This window comes from Schistocerca piceifrons, chromosome 8 (genome assembly GCF_021461385.2).
Source record: "Schistocerca piceifrons isolate TAMUIC-IGC-003096 chromosome 8, iqSchPice1.1, whole genome shotgun sequence".
Taxonomy (NCBI): Eukaryota; Metazoa; Arthropoda; class Insecta; order Orthoptera; family Acrididae; genus Schistocerca; species Schistocerca piceifrons.
In genome coordinates, this window is record NC_060145.1 from 214,245,527 (window position 1) to 214,265,764 (window position 20,238).

A 20,238-nucleotide genomic window follows, 5' to 3' on the forward strand; every position below is an offset into this window, starting at 1 on the left:
CGGTTCTGTACGCAGCGTACCTAGCGAGGTGGCGCAGTGATTAAGTCATTATTTTCCCGTGCTTTCCCATCACTCTACAATGTTGGCTTCGTTCGTAAGTTCATAGCGTTTGTCCTCAAGTTTTATAAACACAACTGATACACATAACAGAGTGACTTTAGCCATCGACAGTACAGGGTGTTCGGTAATACCCGCTACAAACTTCTAGGACTTGTAGACGGGAGTGAGTACATAGCATCGTCAATAGGAACCCATGTCCAGTTTCAATTCAGATGTTTAACTCATCCATTTCTGCTTGAGGAATCGAAGTAGGTGTGACGCAGTACAGTTATTAGGTAACGATTCGAAAGGGAACTTATGAAACATTCATTTATCACTTAAGCACAATTGTTTGTATTATCACTAACAAATTACCTGTTTACTTTATTCCAAGACAAAAACGAACCAAGCGTACTGAAAAGTACTGAATAGCATTGGTGCATTACAACAGCAGCTCGATGTGGCAGCTACCGACGTTATTACAGTCATTGTACCTACGAAGCATATTCTGGTGCACACTCTCCATGCCCCCTGGTGTCTCTTCAATTTTGATGCAGTGGCTAGAACTCGTGCTACCAGATTTTTCCTCTGTATCTACAGGAGTGTTGTAAATTAAACTTTGATTACGACCCCACAAGAAGATGTACACGTCATCCTGTCTGCTCTGGTGGATACCAGGACAAGCAACTGTGAAACTCAGCAGACGTGGACAGGTAACACATCTGAACTGAAACCGTCGTAGAACGGAAACAATACATTTCCGGGCGTGGGTGCTTGTTCAAAATGTCGTGTACTCACTCCCCTCTAAAGTCCTAAAAGTTTGTAACGGCAATTTTCTAACTCTGTGTATATTCACCTTCTGTATTAACAGGTCTGCCACCGCTGCGGTAACTTTTTGATTCCACGACTGTAGAACTCAAATGGTTCCGAGGCGAAAAAATCGTCGAACCATGTTCCAAGCGCATTTTCATACGGAAAGGAAGTTCCTTGAAGGATGTTCGATAGAGAGTGGAAAAGGTGAATATCTGACGGCCCAAGATTAGGTGAATATGGTGGGTGGTGTTGAATGACTTCCCGACCCAATCCAGCATAATCGGGTAGATATTATCGTGGAGTAGCATCATTTCACGTAGTCTTCCTGGTCGTTGCTCTTGGACTGCGTCTGCAAGATACCTCAGTTGTTGACAATAAATGTCAGCAGTCATGATTACACCTCGGGGAATCAATTCGTAGTAAACCGCACCGTCGCTGTTCCACCAGATGCCTATCATAATCTTTTGTAGATATGCACACGTCTTTGTACGAGGAGCTGCTTTTTTTCTTGCCCGTGCTTTGTTCAGTGGTATTATCCCCATACACGGCGTAAATGCTTCTGGTTGCTCCGCTGCTGTCACCGCTCCATTGAATTCAAACGGAAGAATCGGAAACGTTCCGATTTCTCCACTTGGCACTCCAATTTCTAGCGTCCACAGTTCCACTCACTATCTCCAAATGACACAATGACAGTCTGTAAAGTCAGATAGCAACATTCAACTACAAATAAAACATGACAATCGATAAATAAACCCATAAGAACCGCAATACAAACGTGCAAAACGAAAACGCTACGAACTTCTGCAGCAGTCTAATACCGTTCAACTATCAACTATCGACTAGGTTTTACACTAGGCCACAGGCTTTTACAGAACATATACCGAATAATTTTATTAAAATATACGATTCCAACGCACACAAATATGTTACAGATCGTGTAGATTTGAGTAATGCGGGTCATTTCCGAGGAAGGAACGAAATGAGAGATGCATTTCATGTAACAGAAATGGTCACTGGATGCTGAGTCTATACCAAGACATCCTTGCATATAGAACTGAACACGTCGCCCTAAACCGAACAAAATCGGCAGATGTAAAGGTAATTTACGGAGTACCGCCAAGAAATGTGATAGGATCGTTGCTGTTTACAATTTATATAAATGTTCTGATAGAAACGGACGCAAGATCTTGAAGACTTTGCAGCTGATGCGGTTGTCTGTAAGAAAGTATCAACGCCACAAGACAGTATCCATTTGCAGAACAATCAGTAGAGGATTGATGAATGGTGCAAGTAACCATCCAGAGCGACATTAAGTGGAATGACCACACGCAACAAAGAGTAGGAAAAGGAGACACCATGTTTAGATTGGTCACGGGCCGTCTGAGTTCGAAGACGCCCAGAAACATGCGGACAAGAATGTTGTGAATATCGCGTAAAGAAGCGCTGATCGGTCACGACATTGTCTTGTCACGGGTGTGTGTCTGACTCGAACCTTAATCTGACCATTGCTCCCTTATGGAAACGTCGTCTGGATTTTCGCTCCAACTAAAAAGTCTGTCCGGCTCGGCTTCCGTATCCGTCCATTCTCTCCCACTTGAATCCTAAATGGGTTAATTAATTCTCTTCTCCCCGAGAATGGACACCTTTGTATTTCCTACACGTTCCGTAGACATAAAAACTCAATCATTTCATCCATGATTATCCGTCCTCGTATTCTGCCAGGCTTCTCGAAACATCTACATCCATACCTCGCAAGCCACCTTGCGGTGTGTGGCGGAAGGTATTTTGTGTAACACCTCACTACTTTTCTGTTCTAGTCGCAAATAGTTCGCGAGAAGAACGGTTGCCGGTATCCCTCTGTGTGGGCTCTAATCTTAGAAATTTAATCTTCATGGTCTTTTCGCGGAATATACGTAGGAGGAAGCAATATATTTGTTGACTCTTCTAGAAACGTACGCTCTCGGTACTTTAACGATGACTTTAACCCTGGTGGAGAATCCCTCTGTTGCAGCGTCTGCTATTGAAGTTCGTTGAGCATCTCTGTGACCCATTCGTGCTTACTAAATAAACCTGTAACGAAAAACGCAGCTCTGCTTTGGATTTTTTCTATCTCCTCTATATCGTATGGACCCCATACTGCCGAGCAGCATTCAAGAATTGGTCGAACGAGTGTTTTGTAGGCTACTTCCTGTGCTGTGGGCTACATTTCCTGAGAATTCTTCCAACGGATCTCAGTCTGGCGTCTGCCTTACTCACAGTTCATTTTAGTGGTCGTTCCATTTCAGATCGCTCTGTACATGCGTATTTTATGGAAATAAATGTTTCCACTGGTTGTTCTGCAGTTTTGTACTCGTACAATAAAGGGTCTCTCTGGCTATCTATTCGCAGTACGTTACATTTGTCTATGTTAAAGGTCAGTCTCCACTCCCTACACCAAGCGTCATCCTCCTCAGATCTTCCTGCATTTCGCTACAGTTTTCTAGCGTCGCGAATTCTCTATGTAGAACAATAGCATCTGTGATAAGTCTCATAGAACTTCCGACTAGATCTACAACGTCATTTATATTCATTGTTAAAAGTAATGTTCCTTTAACACTCCCCTGGGACACGCCCGAAGTTACTTTTGTATCTGAAGATCTCTCCGTTCAAAATGAACGTGCTGTGATGTTTGCCAAAAACTCTTCAATCCAGTCACACAGTTGGTCTGATATTGCGTACGCTAGCATCTTGTTCATTAGGCGGTGGTGTGGGACTGTATCGAGTGCCTACTGGAAGTCATGGAACGCTGCATTCACCTCGACGCCTGTATCAACGGCTTTCTACCGTATCTCTATACACTCTGCAGATTATAACCGAACGTAAATCTTTACCGCCTCCCTCCACGTGACCGTGATCTCCGCCCAGAGATGTAGTCATCCTTGCAGCTTTAACATAAGACTAATCTTCGTCTCTATGTCAGGGCTCTTCTCCCACCCGCTTTACTTCTTCCCTTTCCGAAACCACTATTCTGTGTCCTTCTCTCCGTCTCACCTGCTTTCCAAATCTCTCCCACTACAACCCTCCCTTACTATTATAAACTGAATCTGTGCCGTCCTTGCGTTGTAAGTAAATCGAGATGTCCCACTCCAGGACTGTTTCCCTGTTTCTATGAAGTTCGGATGGTGGAGGTTATTCAGCCCTTGGTAATAATCTGTCGTCATAACATATTATAAACCGAAGTCCCCCGCCGCTTTAATTCAGTCTGTATGAGAAGGCTCGTATCAGGAACTATTGTAGGGATTTTGATAAGGGTTTCCATAATAGATAGACTGATACATGAGTAACGTTTATGTATATAATCTATTACCGCTACCTCAGATAAGTCGTTCTGCCGTTGGCGGTACCTGCTCAGGGAGTATGGCCTCTGTCGGCCCCACTATTCAAGGAGTAGTGTTACGTAAGGTTGACGAATAAGTGTTATTGTTGCTAACGCAAGTGTCATCTAACAAAGGCAGTAATTTGGCCATAGCAACGGCAAACAAGTGTATTATTACTACGTCCATAGTTTTGAAATCGGAGCTTCTGCACATAAATCCTTACGCTCTGTGATATTTTATTTACATGCGTCGTACACGCAGTATTATCAGCGCAGCATAGACAAACGCGAGATTTCTCAATTTCATCTCGTATTAGGAGACGCTGTGTTCAAACTCCTCCTCATAATCCTGGTTTCGATATTACGTTTCTTTCTTCGTTAATTATAAACGAATGACCGGATGGTTCCTTATAAAAGACCATTTCACGGTTAACCACCGGCGAATGACCGGAGAACTCAGTGAACAAGGCCGTAGCCGATATCCTTGCCATCCCGAACTCGTACTTAGTCTCTAGTGGATTCGACGATGACTGGTTGTTCTAACTCCAAACTCCCAACCTTCTTTTTTCCCATCGTTAGTACTTGACATCGGTAGATTCACGAAGAGTATAGGTGCAGGCTGCACCGAAAATATATGCATAAAGAACTTCATTTATCCAAATCATGACAAATAATCGTTGGTATTTAGCCCAGAAAGTTTTAACAGAATTACGTGAGGATTGAGACATTTTCCTTTGTTGGCGAACAACCTGCGACAGCTGTACTTCATTTATGAATTAGTCCTTCATCCCATTTCTGTACCCTGCGTGATTTGCTTTTGGTGCCAAAGTGAGAAGAATTCTACTTTACCGTTGTCTAGGACTTCCCTAATGTGCAGCTGTAAGACCTAGTTCTGTTGCCTGGACCCAGTACAGAATGCCTACGCCTGTACCAGTTTGAAGCGTGCTTGTGTAGCGACTCATTTGTATGGATGCGTACGCGTTAAGTTTACACGGTGCAGCGGAGAATGTCGCGAAGGGTTAATGCGGCGGCTGTTGGCTTGCAGCATGGACTATCGCATCGCTTATCTTCGTGCTCCGTGAGGCTGCGTCGTATTTCAAACTGCCGGCAGCCGGCTGAGCGCCGCGAGCGAGACCCCCACCGCCTCGGCCCGGCTGGCTTCGGGCGCACGCGGAAGCTCGTCGTGTCCCGTCCGTGCTTACAGTTAACGCCCAATCCTAGAGTTTCGTTACAGAGACCAGTAGATTTTTCTCTGATGTTCTGCAGGGACAGCCCGTAGTTCCTTGGAGCTGTGTTTGGGCCATCTTCCTGTATCGTTAGTGGTGGCAGCAAGCGTAGTGTTCGCGGTAGCACTTCACAGAATGAGGCAATCTCGCGGCCGCCACAGGGAAGGAAAAACAGGAGGTTCGCAGACCCACAGTTCAGTTGGCGCGTTGCTTGACGTCCGGGGCGTCTCGACTCTCGCGGCATAACGCGACACATCACGATCACAGCATTAGCCGTGGACTGCGTGAACTGCTGACGTTGAAGAATTGAGGAGTTGCTGCGGTGCTTACTAATGTGTCACTTCTTTCCGTCGTGTTCTGCTTCTCCATGGTAGTTCCTGAAATGCTGTTTATAAGCATGAAAGGAATCATATTAGCACCTGTAATACGTATAATACTGCAAGTGAGAGGAGAAGAAACGGAAATAGAATCTTCTTCAGGACGAGAACTTTTTTTTTTAAAGAGGTAGGAGGTGTGTTACGTGTAACGAACAATGCTCCCAACAAAATCATGCAATCGTCATTTATTTCGCTGCCTGAAACGAACATACGGAAACCAACGTACGGTCTCTAGACCGAAGAATAAATTGTAGTGTGCTTTATACAATCCATACTGCTGTCACTCGTCGTGATACCAATTCTAAACAAAAATCAGCGTAATCGTTCAGTACGTAGACTACTTTGTTGCAGCCCTCCATTATAATCTATACTTTGCAAGTCCCTTAATCTCTGCACAACCCGTAGGAGCTACTTCCGTTTGAACCTTCTCACCGTATAAGGTCTGTGTCTCCTTTTATAATTTTACTTCCTCCTTCCCCAGATTCCCTCCATTGCCAAACACACTATTCATTTATGTCTCATCAGAGAAGGCAAGTTACGTTTTACGTACAGTCGACAGCGAGATACAGACGGAGCACAAGCTCGAACTAGGGAAGCCTGAAGAAGAAAACCGGCTGTATCACTTTGAAAGGACCTGTCCCGGTATACTCCGTAAGCGGTTTAGGGAAACCATATAAAATATAAATCTGGATGGGTGGGTGGATATTTGAATCAGGCTCCTCCATAACGCTAGCCTATTGTCTTACTATTGAGCCTTGTTGTTAGATGTGATCCATCAGGATGTGTGCTATTAGTCGAGTTGTGCCATAAAACTCATTTCTCGCAGATTCCAATCAGTACTTCCTCGTTGATTATCAGAAATACACATGCAACATTCAGCATTGTTCTGTAGCACCAAGTTTCAAAATATTCTTTTCCCCTTTTTTTTCCCTACTGTTGGTGCTCATAAAGGCTACATTCCGGACACATACTTTCAGGAATGACTTCCTAAAATTTAAATGTATGCTTCGTGCTAGCAGGTATTAATTTTCGATAAATTCTTTTCGTGCAGTTGTTGATCAGTATGTTGTATCCAGTTTACTCATGTCATTGTTTATTATATTTCTGCTCTGATAGCACCTCTTGTGCTTGCAACATCTTAATGCCTAATCAGATTCCTCCAGCATCACGTGTTTGAATTTGACTACACTCCATTACCCTTGTTTTGTTGATGTACGACTTAAAACCTCTTTTCAAGAAAGTGCCCATTCTGTTCAACTGATATTCCAAGCCTTATCCTGTCTCTTTTACGAATAACTATATCATCTGCAATCCGTAAAATGTTTATTTATTTCTCCTCCTTTTGTTTTTCACATTTCTTTTTGGTTTCCTTTATTGCTTGATCTACGTACAGAGCGAATGAAGTGGGGGGACTGACAACAACTCTTATTTCTTTTTCAACTATTGACTACCTTTCATGTCCGTCGACTTGTGTGCTTGGGAGTGCGATTTCTGTCTAAAGTTGTAGTTAACTTTTCGCTCCTGTTATTGTATCCCTCATAAATTCAGAATTTCAAAGAGTGTATTCACATAAACCTGGTTACGAGTCTTTTCGAAATCTACAAATGATACAGATGTGGATTTCCCTTTCGTCAGCTTACGTTTTATTTTAAGACGAAAAAAAGCAATTGCATCATTTTAAATTAAGCTCATGTTCCACGATTACACGAGTATAAATCATTGTTCTAAGCGCTACTATTAATTCCTTTGCTCTTTCACTTTTGTCTTTCAAAGCTATATTTTTTGACGCTTCAAGATTGCGTATCCCTCTTAACTTAAAATCAGAAAATTGTTTCACAAGACAGTGGGGAGATATGGAATAGGGGAGATGTAGGACAGGCCTGCGTATGAAACCAAGACCGCGTCGAACTCAGCACCCCGCGTTTATCCAGGAAGATCTCTTATTGCGGTGGACCGGTCACGTAGTTTGATTTTTCCAACGCGCCATCCGGATCTGTTTTCTGCAATTAAACTGGTCATTCGCTCAGCAGTTAGTGAGATGTAGCGTTGCATACTGCCGCTACTGGAATAAATCACGCAGTCTGTATCGACGGGGTTCGAGGGACCCCGCGTTCGCTCCTGTGTGCACACCTGTAGGTGATGATCCTGGCTCGTGGTGGGGATAGGATGGGATCTGACGGGACGTGCGGTCATCGACCGGGCTGATTCGCCGCCGCACAAAGTTATTTACACGCCGCGCCAAGCGGTGGCGTTATCTGAGGCACGGGCGCAGTACGTGCTCAGCTCCCCTGGCTGTTGCGTCTTCCCGCGCAGGTCACAGCCTGCTGGTGCGCTGTTTGACGGGCGCTGCAGCGCTCCCGGGATAACACGTGCGGTTTCTGCTTTGCCTCCCCCTTCCCTCAGCTCCGTTCATTGGTTGCTGCTTGCTGTGCGCCCTTTCTTTGTCTCAAGTTTGTAGCTTGCGCGGCCGTTCCTTTGAATATACACCGAGGTGACAAAGTCGTGGGATAGAAATATGCACATATACAGATGGCGGTAGCATCGTGCACGCAAGGTATAAAACAGCAGTGCATTGGAGGAGTTGTTATTTGTACTTAGGTGATTCATGTGAAAAGGTGCCTGACATGATTATGGCGACTTGACAGCAATAAAGACTTTGAACGCTGAATCATAATTGAAACTGGAAGCATGGGACATTCCATTTGGGAAACCGTTAGGAAATTTAGTATTTCGAGATCCACAGTATCAGCATGCCGAGAACACAAAATTTCACTCATTACCTCTCACTTCGGGCAACACAGTGGCCGACTGATTTCACTTAACAATCGAGAGCAGCGGCGTTTGCGTAGAGTTGTCAGTGCTAAAAGACAAGCAACACTGCGCGAGATAACCGCAGAAATCAATGTGGGCCGTACGACACACACCTCCGTTAGGAGAGTGCGACGAAATACGGCGTTAATGGGCTATGGCACCAGACGATCGACGCGAGTGCATTTGCTAATTGTAGGTTATCGCCTGCAGTGCCTGTCCTTGGCCCGTGACCACACCGCTTGAACCCTAGACGACTGGAAAACTATTACCTGGTGAGATGGCTCCCGATTTCATTTGGTAAGAGCTGATGGTAGGGTGCGAGTGTGTCGCAGACACCATGGAGCCATGGACCCAACTTGTCAACTAGGCACAATGCAAGCTGGTGGTGGCTCCATAATGATGTGGGATGTGTTTACATGGAGTGTCATGTTCCCAAACAATGAAGTAATGTCACTGGGCCACAACTTCTCGTGACTGGTCTGCAGAACATTCTGGACAATTCGAGCCAATGATTTGGACTACAGATCGCCCGACATAAATCCAGTCGCACGTTCATGGGACATAATCGAGAGATCGGCCAGTGCACAACATCCTGCACCGGCAACGCTTCCGCAATTATGGATGGCTATAGACTCAGCATGTCTCAATATTTCTGCAGGAAACTCCCTTCTATTTGTTAAGTCCTTGTTTTGTCGAGTTGCTGCACTACGCCGATATTAATAGGTATCCCATGACTTCCGTCACCTCAGTGTGTCTTCCATACACCAGTAAGAAATCATAATGATGGATGTTCATCAACTATAGAGATATGGTCACAGGAGACACCAGTATTCTTAGTAATACTACAAACTGTGAATTTTGTCTGGTGTTGACGTAGTGTTGGCACTTTCAATTTGCAGAAAATTGGTACTTAGCGAATGGTGGTTTAAAATATCGGCGCCACAAGGAATTGTAGCCCAGATATAAAAACGAAATTAATTTTTAATCATTAGATACGTATTTTTGTATTATAAACATAACTGGTACATTTTTATAATTATACTCAAAATTACTTTCTTGCTCATGAAAAGTACAAACTGTAGGCTGGTAAGCAGCCATTTCGTAAAAAAAAAAAAAGTATTCTTCATGAATCTTTCTGACATCTGTGTCCCGTAAGCTCGTCTGTAAAGAATCCTAAATACAAAAAATCTTACTTATTAAGAAACACACGCTTAATAAAGTATTGTATGCTTCGTGAAGTATTAATGAAACTTCAAAATGTAAGAGGGGTCAATGTTTATGGTTATTATTGTACTTACTTGATATACTTAACTAACAACTAAATTTATGCCAAGTGTTTGTATTTACTGTTTCAATATTTATGTATATATTATCAAAATATGTGCAAGTTTGATCCATATCTCCTCCTAAAATTCCTTAATTTCAAATAAACTTCGTATAGGTATCATTTCCTATCTTGAATGAAATGCTGTGGTCTTAAGAACCACCTAGCTCGTCTATGCCAGTGGGTGGGGGCGAATAGGGGTTGGCTTAGAAACACAACTCACGAACTTCAGGAGTCGTTCCAACCAAATTTTGCATATGCACTATTTTATTATTTGTCTAAAAGTGTTGCGAGGGTAAAATGCCTGTACTACCCCTAGATTTTGGGGTGAGAAGCTGTGACTAGAAAAAAAAATCGATAGTAACCCGTAATTGTACGGAGTCCATAGTTTTCTATTCCCGAAGCATCTCCGTAACACTCGCATGTTGTTCAAACCTACCGGTAACTAATGTAACAGCTCGTCTCTGAATTGCTTCGACGTCTTCCCTTAATCCGAGATGCTGCAGATCGCAAACGCTTGAGCAGTGCTCGAGAACAGGTCACATCGGCGTCTTACATGCGTTCTCGTTTACAGATGAACCACACCTTTTCAAAATTGTTTCAATTAACTGAAGTTGACAACAATCCTCACATGCTCCTTCCATTTCACAACGATTGCAATGTTACGCCCATATACGTATTTAAACGACGTGACTGAGTCATATAGGACACGACTAATGCTGTATCCGAAAATTACGGATTTGTTTTTCCTGCTCATCCGCATTAACTTAGGCTTGTCTACGTTTAGAGTTAGCTGCCATTCATCAAGCCAACTATAAATTCTGCTCAAGTCATATTGTATTGTCCTACAGTCATTCACCTCCGACACCTTCCCATACACCACAGCTTCATCAGTAAATAACCGCAGGCTGCTGCCCACACAGTCCACCAAATCATTTACGTACGTTGAAAATAATAGCAATCTTGTCACACATCCCCGGGTGCACCTCTGACGATACCCTCGTCACTGGTGAACACTCTCCGTCGCGGACGACGTAATAGGTTCCTTTACTCAAGAAGTCTTCGAGCGGCTCACATATCTGGGAACCTATTCCATACCTCGTTAACAGTCTGCAGTGGGGCGTCGTGTCAAATGCTTTTTGGAAATACAGAAATATGGACTCTGCCTGTTGCACTTCATCCATAGTTGGCGGGATATCATGTGAGGAAAGGGCAAGCCGAATTCCACACGAGCGATGCTTTCTAAAACAGTGCTGATTCGTGATCGCTGGGTTCATTGGTCACAGTCTCAGTGATGTTTCACGCTTAGGCGTGGGAGAGTGTGAGAGGGGGGAGTGGGAATGGCCAAGACAGTGACATACCAACATACGCTTGAAACATTCTGAAAAAAAAAAAAAAAACTACGACAGTAACAAATCCTTATTGGCGAGGGTGGAGGTGAAAAAGGCTGACCTACAAGTATGATTCATGAACGCTAGGAGCTATTTCAACAAAACTTTGTATATACTTGACTGTGGGATTATCTGTTGGCATTTCTTTCCTGTAATTAGTTAACGTGAAAACTTTTAGAAGTCTGAAGCGAAATCTGTCTCTTATGTGTGTTCAATGCGTCAACCAGGTAGCAAAAATGAGCACCGCAGCAAACGAATGAATTTGTCATCCTGCTTCAGGCGAAAAAATCATGCCATAGGGCTGAATATCTCAGACACATTTAACGTTCTCTCTGGAGTTGTGTAGTGTGAAACAGCGGAGAAACAGTTGCCAGCGTGAAATACGTTAGGCATATGCGGACGCGAGAGTAGCTGCGGGGAAGAAGCTAGTACGAGGGACGTTCCATATTGATTTACGCTTTATTTTTTCGCACCATTCATAGAGCGCCATTTGAATCGTCTATATATTTGCAAGTTTGTAATAACTTGGTCTAAATGTAGGTGAGATAACAATCACAAGAAGTTTAATCCCTGCACAGTACAGACTAATTTACCAACTGCTGTCATTAAGGGAGCAGGCAACATGTGGTTTGTGATTATGAAGGGCAGCGCTGGTAGCTCTTGCAACACCACGATGCTCGTCGGGAAACCCCGGCTGCCATCGCTGAAATGGGGTTGCAGATACTGCCATACCCACCGTACTCTCTTGACTTGGCCCCTTCTGATTACCATCTGTTTGGGGCTATGAAGAACTGCAAGCGGCTGTCCTGCGGTCAGTGCGGCAGTCTCCAGAAAAGTGGTTCGAGGAGGGCTTGCAGAAATTTCACAATTATTGTTCAGTTCATTTGCAGTCATCTTTAAGGCTAATATCCGACTCGCTCACTCAAGTTCACTCATCGTGACTGTGTACTCATCCGTTTGTGCTGTGACAGTCCCATTGCGGTGTTCGTCTTCAACATTGGTTCTCCATTCAGTAAACATTTCGCGTCAGTGAAACACTTGTGCCCTTGATAAATCTCGTTACCAAAAGCCCGCTGAGGTTTTCCGTATGTTACTGCGGCATTCTCACAATTGAGTTTCACACAAAAATAGATGGCACACCGCTGCGCAATATTTCGATATTCTGTTGTAGTGGCGAGTAGTAAACACAGAACTTCACTCTCCAAGCTGTTAATCGTGATTGAAACATAATAGGTGCACGACACTACAGGATGTGGTGGGTGAAAGGCCAAGGTCACACGCCACCTGCGGTAGCAGACTGTAGGGTTGCCACCCTATGGAAAAAATTATTACTTTATCGTCGCATCTTGTATAAGAATAAACTAGTTTCTTTATTTTTAAATCATCGACAGCAGGAAAATCCTTTATTTTTAAATCACCTACAGCAGTAAAATCAAGCGTACTGCGAACGTAGCTGGAATAATGCGCTTAATTAATTCTAGGCAATACATTTTCCAGCTAAGATTATGATCTGTCTCTAGTCGTAGAAAACAGTTTCTACTTCGTTTAATTCATTGTTAAATCTATTTTTTAGTTTGTGGGCCTCTATGAAAAGTACAGAACTGTATCTCCAAATTCAGTGATGATTCATTTGCCAGAACCATCTGTCGTTATCTTCGAATATTTCGTCTTTATTTCTAGAATGAAATTTTCGCTCTGCAGCGGAGTGTGCGCTAGTACGGAACTTTCGGGCAGAGACTCGAAATCGGGACTGGAAACATCCCCCAAGCTGCAACTAAGCCAGGTCTCCGCAATATCCTTTCTTCCAGGAGTGCTAGTTCTGCGAGGTTCGCAGAAGAGCTTCTGTGAAGTTTGGAAGGTAGGAGACGAGGTACTGGCGGAATTGAGGCTGTGACGACGCGTCGTGAGTCGTGCTTGGGTAGCTCAGTTGGTAGAGCACTTGCCCGCGAAAGGCAAAGGTCCTAATTCGATGCTCGGTCTGGCACACACTTTTGATCTGCCAGGAAGTTTCATTTCGTTAGCTACTTTTTGAGCAAGGGCCTGTGCTATTTTTCATTCCTCTACGTGTGTCATCTGTAAACAGGACAACTTACATTTTATATTTAGCTGTATATCAATTTTTGCCAACGATCTTGCCGCAGTGGTAACACTGGTTCCCGTCAGATCACCGAAGTTAAGCGCTGTCTGGCTTGGTTAGCACGTGAATGGGTAACTGTCCCAGTCTGCCGAGCGCTGTTGGCAAGCGGGGTGCACTCAGCCCTTTTGAGAGCAATTGAGGAACTACTTGACTCATAAGTAGCGGCTGCGGTCACGAAAACTGACAACAGATATAAATTTTTACCTTTCATCTACAATTTGAAACTCTAACGATGTTTCGGATCGTGTCGCTTTGTATAATTTCTTTGTTACTTGAAACGATAGAGTCACTTTCATTATTAGTTTCATTTGGTTCTTGCTGAGACCATTTCACATTTGCTTCTGCTAAGAATGTGATGAGGACATACATTTTTATGTTCTCAATAAAGGGTACTAATGAATGACACTAATTTGTTACCATGACTAAAATTCCAAACAGATGGTTCATCTTCAGTTTCTGGGTTTGAGAGAGGGTTCTACATTACTGAAAGAATACGGTTTCGAATATCACTTAACAAGTACCTATCATTTTATTTCAGTCATTAAAACATTACTTCCCTGTTTATCATCCAGAATGAAAATTATGTTTTTAATCCGGTCAAGAACTTGAATTGCAGTGTAAAATGCGGACCGTAAAAGATTGAAACTAGCGTTGTTGATTTAACAGCATGTCATACAATTTGATGCAGTTGGTGACAGCATCTCTTTAGCAGATCATGTACGTACTTAATATTCTCTGAAATATTTGGCTTGATGACCACCCAGGTTTTTTTGAAATACTAATCAAGAAAGTCGGAGTTAAATCCCCTGTTTCATTGGTGTGTCGGGTAGTTTGAGACTTTCACCTTTGGCAATGCTTCATGTGCGTGAAAGAAATTAAGTTTCACCGTGGATCATATTCAGTATTACGTTCAGTAACCTCGTAATGAGCGCGGTGGGGGCTTTCTATAATGCAGGAAGCCCGTTGCTTGCAAAGGACCGTGTTACTGAAGGATAGTGGTGATATCACTTAACGATGAACTTCTAATTAACGACGCATCAGTTGAACGAATCCATTTCCCCTTGATCTCATTATTGGTTCTTCTGAGTTATCTGTACATTTATCTGCTTTGTTAATGAACCGCGAGATGAGTAACACTATGGCAAATCTGAATAACTGCAGCTACGGACGACAACACTAGTGCTCTCATCAGTGTTAGAGAGGTACGGTTAGCAGTGTGTGCACACCTCCATGACTGGACATTATCCTGTTCTAAAAGAAACCTCCAGTCGTCTTCAAGGAATCTTGCGAGGGTAGGTAAGTTACGCAAGATACAAGAAATATTAATTTTTTTCTTATATTGTCTGTTCAGGTGGAAAGTAGCGGAATGAGCTATGTTTCTTTCGCGTGTTTAATTTTTGTAGGCTTGGCCTTCGTTGTCTTGCAAGACCATGACTTAAAAACATTCAGCATTTACATTTTTAAGTATGGATCATATTTCAATCGAACAAGTTTGTAGGACCGAAATTATACCATATTGGCTCTGCGTCGTTTTAATACCTTATTCTTTTTCTTTCAGGTGAGTACGACTTCTTGAGACAGCAGGCTTGTAAGTAGCGCAGTAGCAACTACAGCTTTTTATAGTTCTACTCACGCAGACTTAAATAAAGGCTCAGTTTCACGTCAGGTACAAAGAAATCAGTTTCTGTAGACCCCCTCTCCCCGTTCTCTCTCTCTCTCTCTCTCTCTCTCTCTCTCTCTCTCTCTCTCAATAAAAAACTGTAATATTCTAATGTGAAAGTTACTCTGTAAGATTTGTAAGGTGTGGTTTTCTTCCTATTGGAGGGATAAGTGATGGGACTTCTGCAGTTTACAGTCTTGGAGTAATGTATAAGCATAGTAATTCTAGAACAATACTCGAAGAACTGAAACGATTTTTGTTTCGAAAGCTAGCCATAGAAACAACGAACAGAAATCAAATGCCAAAAAATTGATAAACCATTAGAATAGCAAATGTTCGTTTTCTCTGCATGATAGGCTGGTTTGTTACACCCTTCGGCTGAAGTTTGAAATTAGTTTTCTTTTGTTACCTGAATCAGTTTTCCGAAGAATTGAGTAAATCAGAATGACGCTGTGCGTTGCTCAGTGAGACATGCTCACGTACAGCGCTCCTTGGAGCTCAGCATAAGACTCCCAGATTCGGCGACTTTCACCAGTAAGCGTTAATCAGTTCAGGCTTAAACTAGACGTGCAACTAGATCGCGTCAGAAGTATCGAACGCTTGGCGACGAAGCTGATTGTTGTGTCGCTTGCAAAATGACTCACAAACAGGAGACACAGAGACTCAGAGAGAGAGAGAGAGAGAGAGAGAGAGAGAGAGAGAGAGAGAGGAAGCAGAATAGGTGTTAGTTACATTATTTTAAACCACGAAATATAATACCAGTATTATGTCAATCATATTTTTCTGATTTCACTTTATCAGTGCTATTCAGTACCTTACTGATACTATTAGTTTCCTGTTCGATTTGAAGGGAGAGAGTGGATTCCACAACGATCTGCACTCCCGTTTCCCCCGTTACCTCCTTTGTTTCGGGGGGCATGACTGTTGTTCCTAGAAAGAGTTGTAGGCCCTGTTGTCCACAGAACGCTGCTATTGGCCTTCTTAGCTATTCCGCCCATATGTTGTCAGGTCAGTAATGCCCTTGTCGTGACAAGAGCCGTAGGTGCTGCTGGCACGGGCAGCCAGAACGGAGCTATGCATCAGGTAACCGCGAATGAAGTTGTGACACGAGTAGGCATTTTTCCTTAGAACCACCTTCCTTATTGTACTGCCACGCCCCGCTCAAAAGTAAACAAGAACACGAGACACCTGACAGGCCCTAGAAACTGATTTATAGCACAAGGCTACGCTGTTTCTTGGAGTCGCTCCAACGTTCCTCTGTTGTCTTCCAGACAATTGAACGACTTGTATTTTACCTGCGATCGCTTACTACTTATTACAGTGTGCAAGGAAGAATCGGAATGAATTACTGAAGAACAAATGAACAGATAGGAAACTTACTTCCTGGTACTGACGCGCTAGACAACTATCGAGGACACTGCCTGAAGCATTATGGGGGACGAATAGGTAGAATTTGTGTGATGTACAACAAAGACGTTTGTAAATGACTGAAACACTGCAGATTCTCAGTGGGGATATCAGGGTGGATGAACGATGTATACAGGGTGTTCGAAAATTCCCATTACAAACTTCTAGTACTTGTAGACGGGAGTGAGTGCATAACATTTTGAATAGGAACCCACGTTCGGAAACTTAATCAAACGACGCTACAGAGCGTCAAAGTTGTAGTCGCCGCCCCCTGAAAACGTATTTATATACAGGATGATTCCGTGACGATGCTACAAACTTTCCAGGACGATGGAGAAGGATAAACGTACCAATCTGAGGTAAGGATCCTTGCACCATAAACGAACAAGTCGGAAGTTACAAGCGAAAATCCTTCTGATACGTTTGGCTGTGGAATATGTGCACCAGTACTGTTGTTGCTAAGACTGTAGGGAAAGTAACTTCCAGAGGCGGTAGTATGAACCGAAAAGAGAAATAAATGTGTAGTAAACGTGGGCTCTAAAACGCGTAATTTAAGAGCGGTGAGCACTTGTTCATCTTCGCTGCTGTGTGACACGTCACCCCTTGGGTGTGCATTTTAGAGACCATGTTTACTGGACATTTTTTCCTTGTTTTTGTCCTACGACCTCTGAAAGTTGCGTACCCTATAATTTTAGCAACAACAGTACCAGTACATGTATTCCACTGTCAGAGGTATCAGAACGGTTTTCGCTTATAACTTTTGACTCGTTTGTTTCCGGTACAGGGACCCTTAGCTCAAATTGATAGATTTACCCTTCTTAATCATCCTAGAAAGTTTTTAACCTCATCACGGAATCACTCTGTATATACATAAATTTACAGGCGCCAGCGCCTGTAACTTTTACTCTGTAGCGTCGTTGGATGAGGTTTCCGGACATGGTTTCCTGCTCAAAATATTATGTAGTCACTCCCCTCTACAAGTCCGAGATTTTGCAATGAGAATTTTCGAACACCCTGTCTGTATTATAAGGCAAGCTACATTACAGCCTGTGGCGGTGGGTACATCTGCTTCTGGTAAAATTTCTACTCATTGTTGTTCCATTCGTGGAAAGAACGTCCGTCTATACGACCCATGCGAGCCCTAATTACTCTGATTTTATCATCTTGGTCATTTCGTTATATGTGTGTGTAAGTAATATGTTGCCCGTCTCTTCTTGGAATGTGCTCTCTCGGATTTTCAGCGTTACACCTCTGTCATTCACAATGCCTCACTTTAAGCGTCGTCTACTAAGATTTGATGAGCATCTCTGTGACGTCCAGGCGGTAACCAAACTAGGCTACGTCGAAACGCGCCGCTTTTCTTTAAATACTCAATATTTCTTGCGTAAAACCAGCAAGTAAGAGTACCAGTCTGACAACAAATATTGAAGTGGCGATCAAACGAGTGTTTTTTGAGCTACTTTTATGGTGCAAGAATTACGTTTCTTTGGGATTCTTCCAGTGAAACTTGGCCTGGTGTCTGCTATTCTTACAACTAGTTGACTAGCACAAGTTTCGGTTGCGGCAGTTAGGGAAGGAAATAGGCCGAGTTATTTCAGAGGGACCATCCAGCCATTCCCCTTAAGCTGTTTTACGGAAAACCTCTAAGTGGATGGCCGGTGTGGTATCTTAATTGCCATCCTATCCTACTAACCATAAGAGATCTTTCGACTTCGGCCGTTATAAAGGGTTAATCCTATATATTTTAATGTTGCTACTATTTCCAGTCATTTACTGCCCATCTAACAGTAAACGACATCATCGCCTGTTTCTACGTTTGGATTTCTACTCAGCAAACTACTGTAAAGTAGAAAGGCAAACTATCGTACCACTTATTAGACATTCATCTCGTTTCATTCACACATGGAGTGCGATAAGAACAGTCGCTTAAATTTTACAGAATTCATTAGTGATCGACTTGATTGCTTAAACTCTTCGTGCGCGCAGTAATAAGCCAATTCTTGTCCTAGCGATCCCTGTGGGAGCGATACGTAAGAGATTCCTAAATCTCTCACTTAATGCTGATAATGGAGTAGGTTCGCGTCATATTCTTGGAGTATGCCCTTAAGCGTTTGCCAGTGTAGGTTTTTCACTATCTCCATGACACTCTCTCGTGGGTCAAACCAACCTGTCACCATTCTTGCAGCCCATATTTCTGTACGCTTAGTATCCTCTATTAGCCACATACATGAGCACTATTCCAAGATCGGTCGTTGAGTGATTTGTAAGCAACATCTGCAGCAGACTGATTCCTTGTTCCCAGTATGCTACAAATCACCGAAATCTGAATGTCCATGTTTGTTATATCTGTGATGTTGTCACAACATATCTGCTAAAGCAACAATAAGTTTCCATTGTTCCTGTACGTACTCGTTACCCTTGTGCATCCGTTTTCCTAACCAGATCTTCTTCATGTCCCAGTATTCTTAGCCTCTGTAGTCTCCTTAAATTTCCTTTTCCCAGAACTCGCTACATCAGAAAACATCTATTTTGAAGATCTATAAATTCTTCTTTTATCTGCTGTTGTTATTACTGTTATTGTCATTATTATTATTATTATTATCATCATCATCATCATCATCATCTTCACTATCAGTGGCTGCAGCAGTACAAGTAATGCCAATATTAACTTTGTTAATTTATAGTTATCATTTTAATACTTGTTGGATTAACATCGTTATTTTCTTAGATGACCATGATGTAATAGATAATTTATGCGTGAAACACTGGTCCGATGTAAGAGCGGGTGTGATGGTTCGAACCCAGTCAGGTTAAATAATTAAACAAATAAGTGTCACCTACTCATTTGACGACTATGATCGATGCATTTCATGTCGTTACATTTACACCCAGCTTTTTTTATGAATAGACTGATTCACTTTATGTGAAATAAGTTATATTTACCTTGAATGCCAACTGTTAGACCCTGCTAGTTTTTTCTAGTTTTCGAGCACTTCGCTACCGTCACCTGGCATGGCTTGAAGGTATTTTGATAGGTGTTAGGTGGTACGGAATTTGGAGGAACCTAAACTTGGAGTCCGAGTGAGATAGCTCAGTGGTTAGCACTCCTCACTAGCAAGAGGTAGGACCGACCATTCTGGCTTGGGTTAACCAAGGGAGACAGCACGTGGGCGGTGCAGCAGGCGACGTCTTTGTTCTCGCGCCGGTGGCGGCGTTATGCGCCGCGCAGCGAGAGAGCGGTCCTGTCGCCCAGAGCTCTAGCATCTGCCGCCGCCTCTACCGTTAGCTCCCCCTGGCGTCTGCGGTTCAACGGTCTGGCCGGACAGGTGCTTGCTGCTTCCTGTCACCCACGCATGTCTACCAACGGGCTAAAGCTGCTGACAGAACCAACATGGTGACCTGAATTCGGCGAACTAGCCATTAGCTGCAGAATGAAAACACGCATGCAAAATTTTATGTCTCGTAAAATGGAGATAGAACCAACACTGTGACCTCAAATCGGCGAACTAACTGTTAGCAATGGGATGAAATCACGTAAGGAAAATTTTATGTCTCGTAAAATGTAGGCTTTTTTAGTATTCGTGTCATTTATATTTTTTGTTGTTGTTGTTGTTTTAGTGGTAATACTTGTTTCATACAGTTCCCCATGCTGGTATATCCTGTGCGAAGCTTTACATCTTTCCTTAACTGCTGCAAAC